Source organism: Bufo bufo, chromosome 6, assembly GCF_905171765.1.
Source record: "Bufo bufo chromosome 6, aBufBuf1.1, whole genome shotgun sequence".
Classification (NCBI taxonomy): Eukaryota; Metazoa; Chordata; class Amphibia; order Anura; family Bufonidae; genus Bufo; species Bufo bufo.
Genome location: NC_053394.1, coordinates 255,884,518 through 255,899,939, shown reverse-complemented (window position 1 = coordinate 255,899,939; position 15,422 = coordinate 255,884,518). Strand labels below are relative to the sequence as shown.

The following is a 15,422-nucleotide window of genomic DNA, read 5'->3' as shown; positions in this document are numbered from 1 at the left end:
CACGCAAGTCCCCTCGGTGCTTTCACCGAGTACTCTGACCCCCTGGTCTGCTGCTACTGACTCGGGGACTGCTCTGGAGTAGCCCCTGGCAACTACCCTGATGGCCTAAGCCTATCCTTACCATCAGAGGCTCTAGTGAAGACCAGGTAGTGGCTTAGTTATGCCCCTCCAGAGTATACCCAGTCTGTGGTGCAGTGGGTCCACACCCGCTTGCATAACACACTGTTAAGACATCAACAATATTTGGTGCCTCATGAAAGATCTAATCAACTGATAAACTAGAGTTCTGCAATAGGCAACAAAACCAAGCCCTATGTAGACAAACGGAGAGGGTGCATCATTTATGGTTGCACACCATGCCTACAGCAAAAATACGTTTTACACACAAAAAAATTGTACAATTGAATAAAGGTCACGCTACAGTTTAAAACATTGACTGAATGAACATTTGACTTGATGTTTAATCATCTGAAACCCCTGTACACATGCACGCTAATTGTGCAAGTTATCTCAAAAGGAATAGAGGCGTATGCACTGCCACAAACCTCCAGCTTATCTTCCTTGAGAACAAACGTTATGCACATGTTGATCTCCAACAGCCTGATCTTTCTTATTCCAACCATATTCCATTAGTGGAGAGTTGGGAGGCACCCATGGTTCGACAGTCTTGCTAAAATTGGTGGGTTCAGCTAACATTCATCTAATGTGTATAGCCACCTTTAGAATGAGTTTACAGAATGCTTTTCCTGCCACAAATTGACAAGTAATAATAATAATAATAATAATAATAATATCTCAAGACCTGAGACATAGACTGAATTGAGTAAAATATTCCATTAACAGGAAAATCAGGGCACATCAGGATGTTTCTTTCTTTTATAATAATAATACAATATCTCCTGATGTACATGGTGTTTCAAAGTTTGTGAACCCTTCAGAATTTTCTATATTTCTGTATCAATTTGACCTAAAACTACATCAGATTTTCACACAAGTCTTAAAAGTAGATAAAGATAACTAAATCAAAGAAATTTGTTCATTTTAAGGAAAATTAGGTAATATCACATGTCTCTGAGTGGCAAAAGGATATGTACCTTTGTATTCAGTATCTTGTGTGACCCCCTTTGTGCAGCAATAACTGCAACAAAACATTTCTGGTAATTGTTGATTAGTCCTGCACATCAGCTTGAAATAATTTTGCCCATTCCTTAAAGGGAATCTGTCACTAGCAATTTACCCAAATTTTTTTTTCATGAATCCATGTTTAACAGAGTACCTTTTTTCCATCGGTCTTGTTCTTTTGATTGCCCGTCTTGTCATTTCTTCAAAAAATCGATTCTTATGACGTGTAAATGACGCTGTAAGGAGCCCAGAGGGGCGTTCTTCTTTCTCCACGGTGCCCAGGAACGCCCCTCTGAAGTGCCGTGCCCGCCTAAATTTGAAATCTAATAACGCCTCCAAGTTCATCTAAATCCCCTCCCAGAGGCGCGGCTAAGTGCTCAACACCCCCCCCTCCTCAGCGCCGCGCTCTGCGGCAAACACCCCGATCCTCCTCTCGCCGGCATCCCAATCCCCGCGCAGGCGCAGTGCCGACAGTCATCTTATCATAGCCCAGGAAATCGCCGGCACTGCGCCTGCGCGGGGATTGGGATGCCGGCGAGAGGAGGATCGGGGTGTTTGCCGCAGAGCGCGGCGCTGAGGAGGGGGGGGTGTTGAGCACTTAGCCGCGCCTCTGGGAGGGGATTTAGATGAACTTGGAGGCGTTATTAGATTTCAAATTTAGGCGGGCACGGCACTTCAGAGGGGCGTTCCTGGGCACCGTGGAGAAAGAAGAACGCCCCTCTGGGCTCCTTACAGCGTCATTTACACATCATAAGAATCGATTTTTTGAAGAAATGACAGGACGGACAATCAAAAGAACAAGACCGATGGAAAAAAGGTACTCTGTTAAACATGGATTCATGAAAAAAAAAATTGGGTAAATTGCTAGTGACAGATTCCCTTTAAAGGAGTTGTTCCATAAAATATTTTCTACTCTAAAATGTATTTTATCATCAAGAACTCTAGCTCCCATTCCTCCTAGCATGTTTTTTTTATTTTCTATCTCCACATATTCAAAATGCTCTGTGTAACTGGATTTATAATAGACACAACTTATGCTAATGCCTATCATTTGTTAGTGCAAAATTCATCCTTATGTCTATCTATCTATCTATCTATCTATCTATCTATCTATCTATCTATCTATCTATCTATCTATCTATTGTCTGTCTATCCATCCATAACTGACACTATAGCTGACATGTAACAGACACTGTACATAGAGGAGTGGTTATTGAATGGAAGGAAAAGAAGAGCTGTGAGTTTGTGTGTCCTATTGTACAAGGCTCCACTATAGGACATAAGAAACAGTAACTGAAAATCAAAACCACTATGCCACAGGGTGTACTGGTAGGATAATAGCATTAGAATAAGGCAGTTTTGATAAATGGTGGTATTTGGGGAAAGGGATATAGCAGTGATATCTGTTAGGTGGGATACATTTATATTAGTGGCACAACCCCTTTAAACTTTCTCCAGTGTTGGTGAATTTCCTCCTACGACCTGCTCGCTTTAGGTCCTTCCTTAAAATTTCTAATGGACTAAGGTCAGGACTTTGACTTGGCAGTTTCAAAAATGTAACTTTGCTCTTCTTTAACCATTCTTTGGTAGAACTTGTGTGCTTAGGGTTGTTATGGTCTGTGGATGTAGATACACTGTATCAACCACAAGGAGTGGTTCAGCAGATGACCCATGGGGATCAGAGACACCAATACGAGGCTCCAGGGTGTCAGGCAATACTTAGTAAAGAAACAAGCCGAGGTCAGGGCAGGCAGCAAGAGTCAAATTCCCAGAATCTGGCAGCAGTCAATACATAGGAACAATACACACAGCGCAGACAGACACAGGCCGTCAGCATAACAAGGGTCTTGTCTTGCTGCAGGACATTTTTCCTGACCTTATCTTATATAATTTGCTGGTATAATTCAGAATTCATTGTTCTATCAATAATGGTAAGCTGTCTGGGCCCAGATGCAGCGTAATGGGATCAAATCATGAAACTACCAACACTGTGTTTTTCAGATGGGATGAGGTTTTTAAGCTGAAATGCAGAATTCTTTCTCCAAACATAACGCTTCTCATTTAAGCCAAAAAAATTGTATGTTGGTTTCATCTAGCCATAAAAGATTGGTCCAATTACTTTCTGCCTTGTCCAAGTGATATTTAGCAAACTGCAAATGGGCAGCAATATTCTTGCTGGAGAGCAGCTGCTTTCTACTTGCAATCCTACCATGCAAACCATTGTTGTTCAGTATCCTCCTGATGGTGGACCCGTGAACAATAACATTACCTAACTGAGTAAGGCCCCTAGTTGCTAATAGTGTACAGTTGTTTCTTTTGTGACCTTGCTCTCGGCCTGATCTTAGCTGGTCAACCACTCCATTTGTACACAATCTGACTTTAGATTGGTAGAGTCCAAATTCTTTAACCACTTCACATCTGGGCCATTTGCCCCCTTCCTGACCAGGCCTAATTTAGCAAATCTGACATATCTCACTTTATGTGGTAATAACTTTGGAACGCTTTTACTTATCCAAGCCATTCAGAGATTGTTTTCTCATGACGCATTGTACTTCATGCTATTCATAAATTTGAGTCAATATATTTCACCTTTATTTATGAAAAAATCCCAAATTTACCCAAAATTTCAATTTCTCTGTTTTTAAAACAGAAAGTGATACCTCATAAAATATTTATTACTTAACATTCTCCATATGTCTACTTTATGTTGGCATCATTTTGGAAATGTAATTTTATTTTTTTAGGACGTTAGAAGGCTTAGAAGTTTAGAAGCAATTCTTAAAATTTTTAAGAAAATTGCCAAAACCCACTTTTTAAGGACCAGTTCAGGTCTGAAGTCACTTTGTGGGGCCTACATAGTGGATACCCCCATAAATGACCCCATTGTAGAAACTAAACCCTTCAAGTTATTTAAAACCAATTTTACAAACTTTGTTAACCCTTTAGGCGTTCCACAAGAATTAACGGAAAATGGAGATCAAATTGAAAAATTTCACTTTTTTGGCAGATTTTCCATTTTAATCCAATTTTTTCTTTAACACATCGATGGTAAACAGCCAAACAAAACTCAATATTTATTACCCAGATTCTGCGGTTTACAGAAACACCCCACATGTGGTCATAAACTGCTGTATGGGCACACGGCAGTGCGCAGAAAAAAAGGAGCGTCACATGGTTTTTAGATGCAATGTCCCATTTGAAGCCCCCCTGATGCACCCTTACAGTAGAAACAGACAAGAAGTGACCCCATTTTGGAAACTAGGGGATAAGGTGCCAGTTTTATTGGTACTATTTTTGGGTACATATAAATTTTTGATCATTCATTATAACACTTTATGGGGCAAGGAGACCAAAAAATTGGTTGTTTTAGCACAATTTGTATTTATTTATTTTTACAGTGTTCACCTGAGGGGTTAGGCCATGTGATATTTTCATAAAGCTGGTTGTTACGGACGCGGCGATACCTATTATGTATACTTTTTTTATTTATTTCACTTTAACACAATAATAGCATTTTTGAAACCAAAAAAATGATGTTTTAGTGTCTCCATGTTCTGAGAGCTATATTTTTTTTTATTTTTTTAGCGATTTTCTTATGTAGGGGCTCATTTTTTGCGGAATGAGGTGACGGTTTTATTGGTACTATTTTGTCGGACATACGCCTTTTTGATCACTTGGTGTTACACTTTTTCTGATGTAAGGTGACAAAAATTGCTTTTTTTGACACTGTTTTTTTTTATGGTGTTTATCGGACTGGGTCGATCATGTGATATATTTATAGAGTCGACCGTCACGGACGTGGCAATACCAAATATGTCTATTTTATTTATTTCTATTTTTAACATTTTTTAAAATTCCTTACTTGGGGGATTTTTTTTTTACATGTGAAACCTTTTTTTTAAATTAATTTAAAAAATGTTATTTTTTTTTTACACTTTTCGTCCCCCATAAGGTCATACAAGACCTCTGGGGGACATTTAACTTCACTTCTTTTTTTTTTTTCACTGTTGATTTTTCTTGTAACTGAGGCTGAAATAGTAGCCCCAGTTACAGGAGAAATACACCCCCCAAAGATGCTGTACAGCGCAATACAGTGCTGTACAGCCTCACTGCAGGGCTGATCGAGGTCTCTGAAAGACCTCACAGCTCCTGCACTCTCCCGGCCCCAGAGATCACATGACCGCCGGGCCGGAACAGGAAGCGCTCGGGGAGCGCTGTGTATACATCGATCTAGAAGGCAGGGCCACCTGGGAACTGTCCCTGCCTTCTCTAAGGGTTGCCCTGCTGTCACTGACAGCGGGCAACCCGATCTGCAGCTGCAGTTTCTGAATGGACATTCAGGAACGTCCATTCAGAAATATAGAACCACCTCCCGAACGTTTATAGTATATGGGCGGAAGGGAGGTGGTTAAAGATTGTTTTGTAACCTTTTCCAGCTTAATGCGCATCAACAACTCCTTTTTATGAGGTCCTCAGAAATCTCCTTTGTTCATGACATGATACACCTCCACAAATATGTGTTCTGAATATCAGACATTGAGAAATCCCTGTTCTTTAAAAAAAAATACAAAAACAGGTCGCCTACTTACACCTGATTGTGATCCCATTGATTGAAAAGACCTGACTCTATTTACACCTTCAAATTATCTGTTAATCCTAAATGTTCACATACTTTTGCCATTCACAGACATGTGATACTGGATAATTTTCCTCAATAAATAAATAATCAGGTCTACTCATTTTTGACTCATTTCTTTGATTTGGTTATCTTTATCTACTTTTAGGATTGTGTGAAAATTTTATGTAGTGTTAGGCCAAATTGAAATAGAAATGTAGAAAATTCTGAAGGGCTCACAAACTTTCAAGCACCACTCAAGCCAGCTTCGACATTCGTTCCTAACATACTGCTTGTGATGGGAACATTAGTCTGGAGTCAAAATCTGAATGTGGAAAACTACCAAATAGAAGCATATAAAATCATTGCTATGTACAAGAAACAACATCACATTACACTATTCATAAATGCTTTAAAAAGCTGCTGTCACTGGAAATGTTAAATTAACGCCAGGAAAAAATGCGTGCAGAGAAGAATATAAAGAGGCTCTTTATAGAAACGTTCACACCATCTCTCCCTCCCCCTCCTCTTTAAAGCCCATCTCAACTTCACAGCAACCTGAAGGCTGGCATTCAGAGAACAAAATCCAGCTACCAGACTGTACCATGTAAACATCCCACAGGGGGAAATGAGCTGCTTGGGAGACAACATTAACCTTCATCAAGGAAAACAACTTCGGAGATGATTGAATAAAAAGTAAAGAGAAGTTTTGAGGACTTCCCCTGGGTTACACTGTGATCCACTTGGTGCCATCACACTTTACCCTTGTATTACAAATGCAACCAGATTTCAGAAATGCTTCTAATTTGTTTCCATTAACGTTTTACTTTCTCTCCTTTGTCTGAATCACCCACACCCCTCTCCTCCCTCTTGCTGCCTCTATCTTTCCATCCAACCCCCCCAGCAAAGGGCAAGGAAGTTTGAGAAAAACAGGCATCCAGCAGGGACCTGCAGAACCATGAGCGACTTGAAGACCGGATGAGAAAATCTTATAATCAGGTGGGATTTTGCAGATAACTTAAATGTTGTAACAAAGTCCGTATAGTCACCAACCTAGTGAAACCTGCTAGAAACTCAATGTTAACATTTGCAGAAAGAAGCAAGAATTATGCATCAAGATGCATGGACACCATAATATTCTAAATATTAGTGATTTGTGGGTGAAGCTGAAGGCCACACAAAAGTCTAGTATAACTCTTCAGGACTGTAAAGCTCTTAGGTCTATTTCTTGTCTTCCTTTGCATTCATAAGGAGAATCTTGTCATTTTGTGAGCTATGAAGCGACTTCTAAATGAATGTTGCTCCCCATCAATCTCTCATGAGGATAAAAGGTGTCAGCCATGTCTGCGATGTTAACTCACAGTTTGAAGCTAAATCCATGGAGACTTTAGAGAGGTACAACAGTGTGTGATGAACAATGATCAAGTGTATGCTGCATGGGTACCGAGCTGCCATTGTTTAGCTCAGCATCTTGCACCTGTAGGGCCCACTTACTTTACAGACTGTATGTTTCACCTACATGCACTTTTTTTTTGTAAAGTTACAACGGCACCTAACAGTAGCAGGTAGGCTTGAGCGAATCGAGCCTGAAGTTAATGCGTTAAAAAACGACGCTGTTTCCGTACAGCATTAAAATGCATTGGCTCCATGTAGCAAAGTTGAGCGAGACTTTGGTGAATGACTTTGGTATTCCTATCTGCGTATTTAAAAAACTTTTTAAAATAGGAATCCAAAGTCGGCTTTGCTACCGAGCTACCAGCCAGTACCAAAGCCAAATTCGGATTCCTATTTTAAAATGTTTTTAAATACATAGGAACATAGTTTATAAGGCTGAAAAAAGATCTGTCTATCTAGTTCAGCCTGTTTTCCTGAAAGTTGATCTAGAGGAAGGCAAAAAAAAAAACTGTGAGGTAGAAGCCAATTTTCCCCAAAAACTTCAGGGGAAAAAAAATTCCTTCCCGACTCCAATCAGGCAGTGAGAATAACTCCATGGATCAACGACCCCTCTCTAGTAGCTATAGCCTGAAATATTATTACACTCCAGAAATACATCCAGGCCCCTCTTGAACTCTTTTAGTGAATTCACCATCACCACCTCCTCAGGCAGAGAGTTCCATAGTCTCACTGCTCTTACCGTAAAGAATCCTCTTCTATGTTTGTGTACAACCTTCTTTCCTCCAGACGCAGAGGATGTCCCCTCATCACAGTCACAGTCCTGGGGATAAATAGATGATGGGATAGATCTCTATACTGACCCCTGATATATTTATACATATTAATTAGATCTCCCCTCAGTCATCTTTTTTTTTTACTGAATAACCCTAATTTTGATAATCATTCTGGGTACTGTAGTCCACCCATTCCAGTTATTACTTTAGTTGCCCTTCTCTGAACCCTCTCCAGCTCTACTATGTCTGCCTTGTTTACAGGAGCCCAGAACTGTACACAGCACTCCATGTGTGGTCTGACTAGTGATTTGTAAAGTGGCAGGACTATGTTCTCATCACGGGCATCTATGCCCCTTTTGATGCAACCCATTATCTTATTGGCCTTGGCAAATACGCAGATAGGAATACCAAAGTCATTCACCGAAGTCTCGCACAACTTCGCTCCAGACGAAATTTGGCTAACTGGAGCCCATACATTTTAATGCTGTACGGAAACAGCATTACCAACTGAGGGGGTAATTTATCAATCTGATGTAAAGTACAACTGGTTTAGTTGCCCATAGCAACCAATCAGATTCCACCTTTCATTTTCCAAAGGAGCTGTCAAAAATTAAAGGTGGAATCTGAGGGTTACTAAGGGCAACTAAGATTGATAAATGAGCCCGTAAGTTTATTTAATGAATCGACTTCAGATCTATGGTCCAAAGCTTGATTCGCTCAAGCCTAGTAACAGGGCCATAATGCATGTCTAACACTGGACATAAGCATGAGATGCCAGCATGATATGTCAACAATAAAATGCAGCAGATTTACTTGTGAAAATGCTCCAGAATGTTGGCGCAATATGTGCAAAAAACTGGCATACATGTCTTCCAACACCTACATGAACCAATTCGCACAGACTGGTCTACTCAGCATCTCCTGCTTTGTGACATATAGCCTGAGCTTACGCTGTCTATTAGACAGTATTAGTGAATCTGCCCCAATCTGTGTGGTATCATCTCAACTGCCCTATTGGATTATATCTAGTTCTTTTGAAGGGGTTGTCCGGGTTCAGAACTGAACCCGGACATACCTCCATTTTCACCCAGGCAGCCCCCCTGACTTGAGCATCGGAGCAATTCATGCTCCGATGCTCTCCTTTGCCCTGCGGTAAATCGTGCAGGGCAAAAGCATTTTCATGGGGGCTGCCAGGAAGCCCAGTGACGTCACCGGCACTGATTGGCAGGCTTTAGCGCTGCCCTAGCCAGTAAAATGGCTAGGGCAGCATGAAGCACGCCCATCAGAGCCGGTGACGTCACCGAACACACTGCCGGGCAGAAGCCTCCGCCCGGCAGTGTGTTATTGTAAACAAAAGAGCCAGTGCCCTGCGCGATCTAGTGCAGGGTAAGGGAGCACTTCGGAGCATGAGATGCTCCGATGCTAACATCAGGGGGGGTGCCTGGGTGAAAATATGGGTATGCCCGGGTTCAGCTCTGAACTCGGACAACCCCTTTAACTTCTCTTCATCTCTCTATGACAATAGCAATGCACATTGACCACTAGATTTCTACTGGAGCACTGGATTTCCACTACCATATCAATAATGATGGGCTTGAATATTTTCAAAGTCTTATATCTAGCTGCGGTGTTTAAGAAGGGCTGAAGGGAACGTAGAGGCCTCTCTGCATTATTTTTACATTTGTCAAAGATTTAAAGGGATTGGTCTCACTTCAGCAAATGGCATTTATCATGTATACAAAGTTAATACAAACCACCTACTAATGTATTGTGATTGTCCATATTACCTCCTTTGCTGGCTTGATTCATTTTTTCATCACATTATACACTGCTCATTCCCATGGTTACAACCACAATACAATCCAGCAGCCTTGGCCTTGCTTGCACACTATAGGAAAAGGGGCTGGCCTCTCCAGTGGCTGGGAACATGGGAGTGAATATAAACCAGCTTTTTTTTTACTATTGTGTGCAAGCACGACCACTGCTGCTGGCAGGGGCAGACTGGGAACTTAAAGTGGCCCTGGAAAAAAATACTAAAAGTGGCCCCATTTTGTAGTCGGGTCCAAATTGATGGAAGGCAGGGCCAGCAATACCATATTGTGGCACCTTATACCATCCCAACAGAGCCAAATACTAGTGTCCATCACAAAATACTCCCCCAGCAGATTAAAATACATCCCCAAAAACTTCCACCAGCTGGCCGTGAGGAGGGCCCAGGCGTCCCCCTGGGCATCGGCTCACCAGGAAATTTCCGTGTGAGGTCTATGACCAATCCGCCCCTGGCTGCTGGATTGCAGGGTGGTTGTAACCATAGAAACAAGCAGTATATAATGTGATAGGAAAATGAATCAAGCCAGCAAAGGATGCAATATGGACAATCACAATTCATTAGTAAGTGCCCTGTATTAACTTTCTTGTCTACATGATAAATGCCATTCACTGAAGTGAGACAACCCCTTTAATAACATGTTAGCCAGCCTCTTAGAGCTTGTGTAAATGTGTAAAAGGTTGCCTCAGAATGAGCACTTATCACTTGCGCAAAGGATAGATGATTGTTGGGTGTCTGATCACTGTGTGACCCCCACGATCACAAGAATGGGTGTCTAGTGCCCCCTAATTGAATGGAGTGGTAGTAGAGCGTTCACACTGCCTCTCCATTCAAAATTTATAGGACTGCTGGAGATAGCCAAGCACTTTTCTCCACTACTGCTTCATTGAAATGGGGGACACAGAACTTCCATTTTTGTGATCATGAAAGTCCCATCAGATGGACACCTGCTGATCAATCTGGAACAGCCCTTTTAATTCCAAATACAAGCTTGCAACGGTGTCATTAGAATGACTGAAGACTGAAGAATATTCTTTAATAATAGTAGTCATAATAATGATAATAATCTTTTTATAGCACCAACATATTCCACAGCATTTTACATTTCAGACATTCAATTCAAACATTACAAAATAACAAACTATTCAAAACAAGAGTGAGGGCCCTGCTCTCAAGAGCTTACAATCTATGAGCAAATAGGTACAGCCACACTGTTTGGTTCACTGGTGCAGTTTTGGAAACTATAACCAGGAATAAATTTAAAAAAGAGCAGAAATTTTACTTTATTTCCTTTTATAATCCACAACTGATTTTGGCTTCCAAAACGGCATCAAGAAACCTGAACATGTGGCCGTACCCGAACAGTGGGACAGAAAGATAGATTAGAGAGGGGAAAAACGATTAGTAATAAGCCACAGTAAACTAAAAGAGAACAAATCAGATTCCTTGCATTTAAAGGGTGTCTATCACCAACAATTTCCCTATCCAACTATTTGCATAGACACATAGTTGTAGTTCTCTTGATTAAAGTATGTTTTATTTTGTTGATCCAAGGCTCCATTCTCCAATTTTTCCTAATATCCAAATTAGGCATTTTGAGCAATGAGGGCGTCACCATTGTTCTGTTACACCCAAGCTCCATTCTTTTCTGTAGCCAGCCCCTCCCTTAATGCTTTGATTTAGACAAAGCTAAAGAAAAATACAGGGTGCAAACATAGGGTGATACCCAACAAACATAGGTTTAAACACAGTGCAAAGTTGCTCACCTACCGGTTTTGTGAGTAGTCACAACAACCAAGGCGCATGTGTGCTCAATGGCAAGAGATTGTAGGCTTGCTGGCTGGACATGGTCATCCACATGGGGACGGTAGTTATCGCAGTCTGAAGGTAGAGAGGAGGTACAGAGTAAAGGATAAACAAAAATAACTTTTTTCCAGAGCATCCTCTAAAAATACTAACACATTATCAGAATTAAAATCCACATGAAGTGAAAATAAAAGGACATAAAAACATAGTGTGGTCCAAATAATGTGCTTGGGGGAGCTGCCCCTTCTTCAGATTACTCCTGTATCTGAAAGAAGGGATAGCGCCCCGAAGCGTGTTTTTTTATGTCCTTTTATTTCCACTTAATGTGGATTTTATTTCTAATAATGACTAAGTATATTTAGAGCATGCTCTGGGAATAAGTCTTTTTTTTTTATCATCTACTCTGCATCACTCCTTCGATTGACAGGGCCAGGCAGTAGCAAAGTGGAAAAGGCTGGCCACAGAAGGGAGTGTTTTGGGTGCAACAAGAGCAATGGTGACACCCTCATTGCACCAAAGGCCTAAATTGCATATTAGGAAAAAGAATCATAACTTGGAAATGGAGACTGAGATCAACAAAACAGATGAATCAAAGCTATGTGTCTGTGCAAACAGTTGGATGACATTCAAAACTCACCATTTATTATGTCTTGAATCTTTAGTTTTTAGAAATATTCTATCTATGGTTCTAATGTTCTGCTTGACAACTACTGGCCTCAGAAATTAAAGTGAACCTTGAGGATTTTTTACGATCTGTTTCAGGCACTATTTAAGTTTTGCAGCATCCTTGATTTGCCAAAATATAATACCCCCCCCCCAAAAAAAAAAAAAAAAATCCTATTTTCCAATTTTGGAAACTATATCCCTCAAGGAATTCAACTAGGGGTTTAATGAGCAGTTTTATCCCACAGGTATTTCATAGAATTTATTAGAATTAGGCCTCATGCACATGACCGTTGTGTTCCGTTCCGCAAAATGGGTTCCGTTGTTCCGTGATCCGTTTCCGTTTTTGTTTCCGTGTGTCTTCCTTTATTTTTGGAGGATCACCAGACATAAAGGAAAGTAAAAAAAAAATCTAAGACAGGTTTGCCTTGCAAATGATAGGAAGAAAAAAAAAAAGGGGACGCGCAGACGTGGATGACAATCTTGTGTCCCTTTGTGTTTTTTAGCGGTCCCATTGACTTGAATGGGTCCGCGAACCGTTTTCTGCGAAAATAATAGGACAGGTTATATTTTTTTGACGCACTGGAACCACGGATCACGGACACAGATGACAAACGGTGCATTAGCCGAGTTTTCAACGGACCCATTGAAAGTCAATGGGTCCGCAGAAAATCACGAAAAACTGAACAACGGACACGGAATAAAACAACGGTCGTGTGCATGAGGCCTTAGACCAGGGGTCGGCAACCCCCGGCACGCGTGCCCGGCATGGCACGCGAGTCTGTCTCTGCTGGCACGTGTGAGTTCGCCCCATAAGACACACTTTTTCTTCCCCCAAAATGGGGGAGAAATGCCCCTGCGTCTTATGGGGCGAATGCTTGCCGTTTTACATCGCAAGCTGCGATGTAGGAGCGAGCGGGGACTCGGGGAGGGACTGGGAGGAGGATCTGGGGGCTGGCAATAGCGGCGGGGCGGTGCAGTCAGTGTAGTATAGCCCCGCCCCGCCGCTCCGGTATACTAATATAAGATGTCATATTCATTTATTGGTTATTAAACATGCCCCCTCAGTCCTATTACTACCTTACATCCTAATCGCATCTGTAGAATTCAGGCAGGCCAGGCGGGCGGCAGCGTAACTCTTGTCATGTGCCTGAATGAAGCCGGCGGCGCAGGCAAGTGACGTCAGTGAGAGACGCGCCGGCCGCCCGGCTTGGGCTACCTGAATTCTACAGAAGCGATTAGGATGTAAGGTAGTAATAGGACTGAGGGGGCATGTTTAATAACCAATAAATGAATATAACATCTTATATTTGTATACTGGCGGCGGGGGCGATCTGTGGATGGCACAGTTATGGGCTGGGGGGGGTCTGTGGATGTCACTGTTATGGGCTGGGGGGGTCTGTGGATGTCACTGTTATGGGCTGGGGGGGGTCTGTGGATGTCACTGTTATGGGCTGGGGGGGGGTCTGTGGATGGCACTGTTATGGGCTGGGGGGGGTCTGTGGATGTCACTGTTATGGGCTGGGGGGTCTGTGGATGGCACATATATAACAGTGCCATCCGCAGATCCCCCCCTGTAACAGTGCCAGCCACAGATCCCCCCCCTGTAACAGTGCCAGCCACAGATCCCCCTGTAACAGTGTCCGTCATCCACAGATCCCCCCATAACAGTGTCCGTCATCCACAGATCCCCCCATAACAGTGTCCGTCATCCACAGATCCCCCCCATAACAGTGACCGTCATCCACAGATCCCCCCATAACAGTGTCCGTCATCCACAGATCCCCCCCATAACAGTGTCCGTCATCCACAGATCCCCCCATAACAGTGTCCGTCATCCACAGATCCCCCCCATAACAGTGACCGTCATCCACAGATCCCCCATAACAGTGTCTGTCATCCACAGATCCCCCCATAACAGTGTCTGTCATCCACAGATCCCCCCCATAACAGTGTCCGTCATCCACAGATCCCCCCATAACAGTGTGTGTCATCCACAGATCCCCCCATAACAGTGTCCGTCATCCACAGATCCCCCCCCATAACAGTGTCCGTCATCCACAGATCCCCCCATAACAGTGTCTGTCATCCACAGATCCCCCCAGATCTGAGGTCTCCTGTGTATTGCTGCTGGTCTGAGGTCTGGTAAAAGGTTTGAGGCTGACGTGAGGTCTTTTGGTGATGCTGTAGGCCTGTTAGAAATTATTTTCTGTAAGTAATAATTATTTTGTATTTCTTCCAGTCTACCAGAAGAAAATACCTGCCAGTAACCTACAGTCAGAAGTCTACAGCTTGAACGCCTACAGCCCACACGACTCCGGTCTTTTGTCTCAGCTCTCCATCAGGTAAGTAAAAACCCTGTGTTTTATGAAGGTGCAGTGTTTAGGGCTGATCTGAGGTCTTTTTGTAATGTGGAATAGAATTTCTCACTGCCTTAAAGGAGAACTATGAGGTGAGTGCTTTTCACTCACCTCATAGTTCTAGCCGACCTGTGACAATGAGACTGTCACAGGTCGGCTCAGTAGATCGGGAGGTGAGCTAACACATGCACATAGCTGTAGCTCGCGTTATACTGAGCTTAGGGTGGCAAGGTAAACACCTTTAATTAATTAGTGAGTTTAACTTACTATTAGCAGTACAACTATGTACTTGTACTGTATAAAAAGTATAAAAATGAAAATCTAACTAACACTATGGAGCGCTGTTGTTCACTGGCACCCGGTTGCCTGATGGTTTCAAAAATGGCACTCGGTGTGTAAAAGGTTGCTGACCCCTGCCTTAGACAATGAAAATTAAAAAATGAAATTTTTCCAAAAAGTTGTAGTCTTAGCTTAAAATTCGTCACTTTCACAAGGACAGCAAAACAATTATTTACGTAAATACCAAATATGTGATCGTAAACTGGGCACACTGCAGGGGTCAGAAAAGAAGGAGCAGCATTTAGTGTTTGAAGATCAGAATTTGCTGGAATAGGTTTGAGTGCCACGTGGTAGCAGCACAGTGGAATCCCCACAAATATTACCCGAATTTGGAAACTACACCTCCCAAGGAGTTCAGGTAGGGGTGTAGTAATAGTTTTGGATCCACAAGTGTTTCATAGACTTTATTAACATTGGACCATGAAATTCAACATTTTTATTTACTTCTAAGAATTCATCTAATTTAGGGATGCCCAACCTGCTACCCTCCAGCTGTTGCAAAACTACAACTCTCAGCATGC

At 42.2% G+C, this 15,422-nt stretch overlaps 2 protein-coding genes across 3 annotated transcripts in view; one reads left to right on the top strand and one right to left on the bottom strand.

Moving 5' to 3' along the window:
* CDH23 (cadherin related 23) overlaps positions 1-15,422 on the bottom strand; it is a 1,196,655-nt gene that overhangs the window by 345,568 nt on the left and 835,665 nt on the right. The gene's annotated exons all lie outside the window — the stretch shown is intronic.
* C6H10orf105 (chromosome 6 C10orf105 homolog) overlaps positions 6,399-15,422 on the top strand; it is a 31,431-nt gene continuing 22,407 nt past the window's right edge. For both annotated transcript variants that reach the window (XM_040438893.1, XM_040438892.1), the window contains exons 1-2: positions 6,399-6,433; positions 6,642-6,736. The gene's annotated coding sequence lies outside the window, so the exon portion shown is untranslated. The remainder of the gene's footprint in view (positions 6,434-6,641; positions 6,737-15,422) is intronic.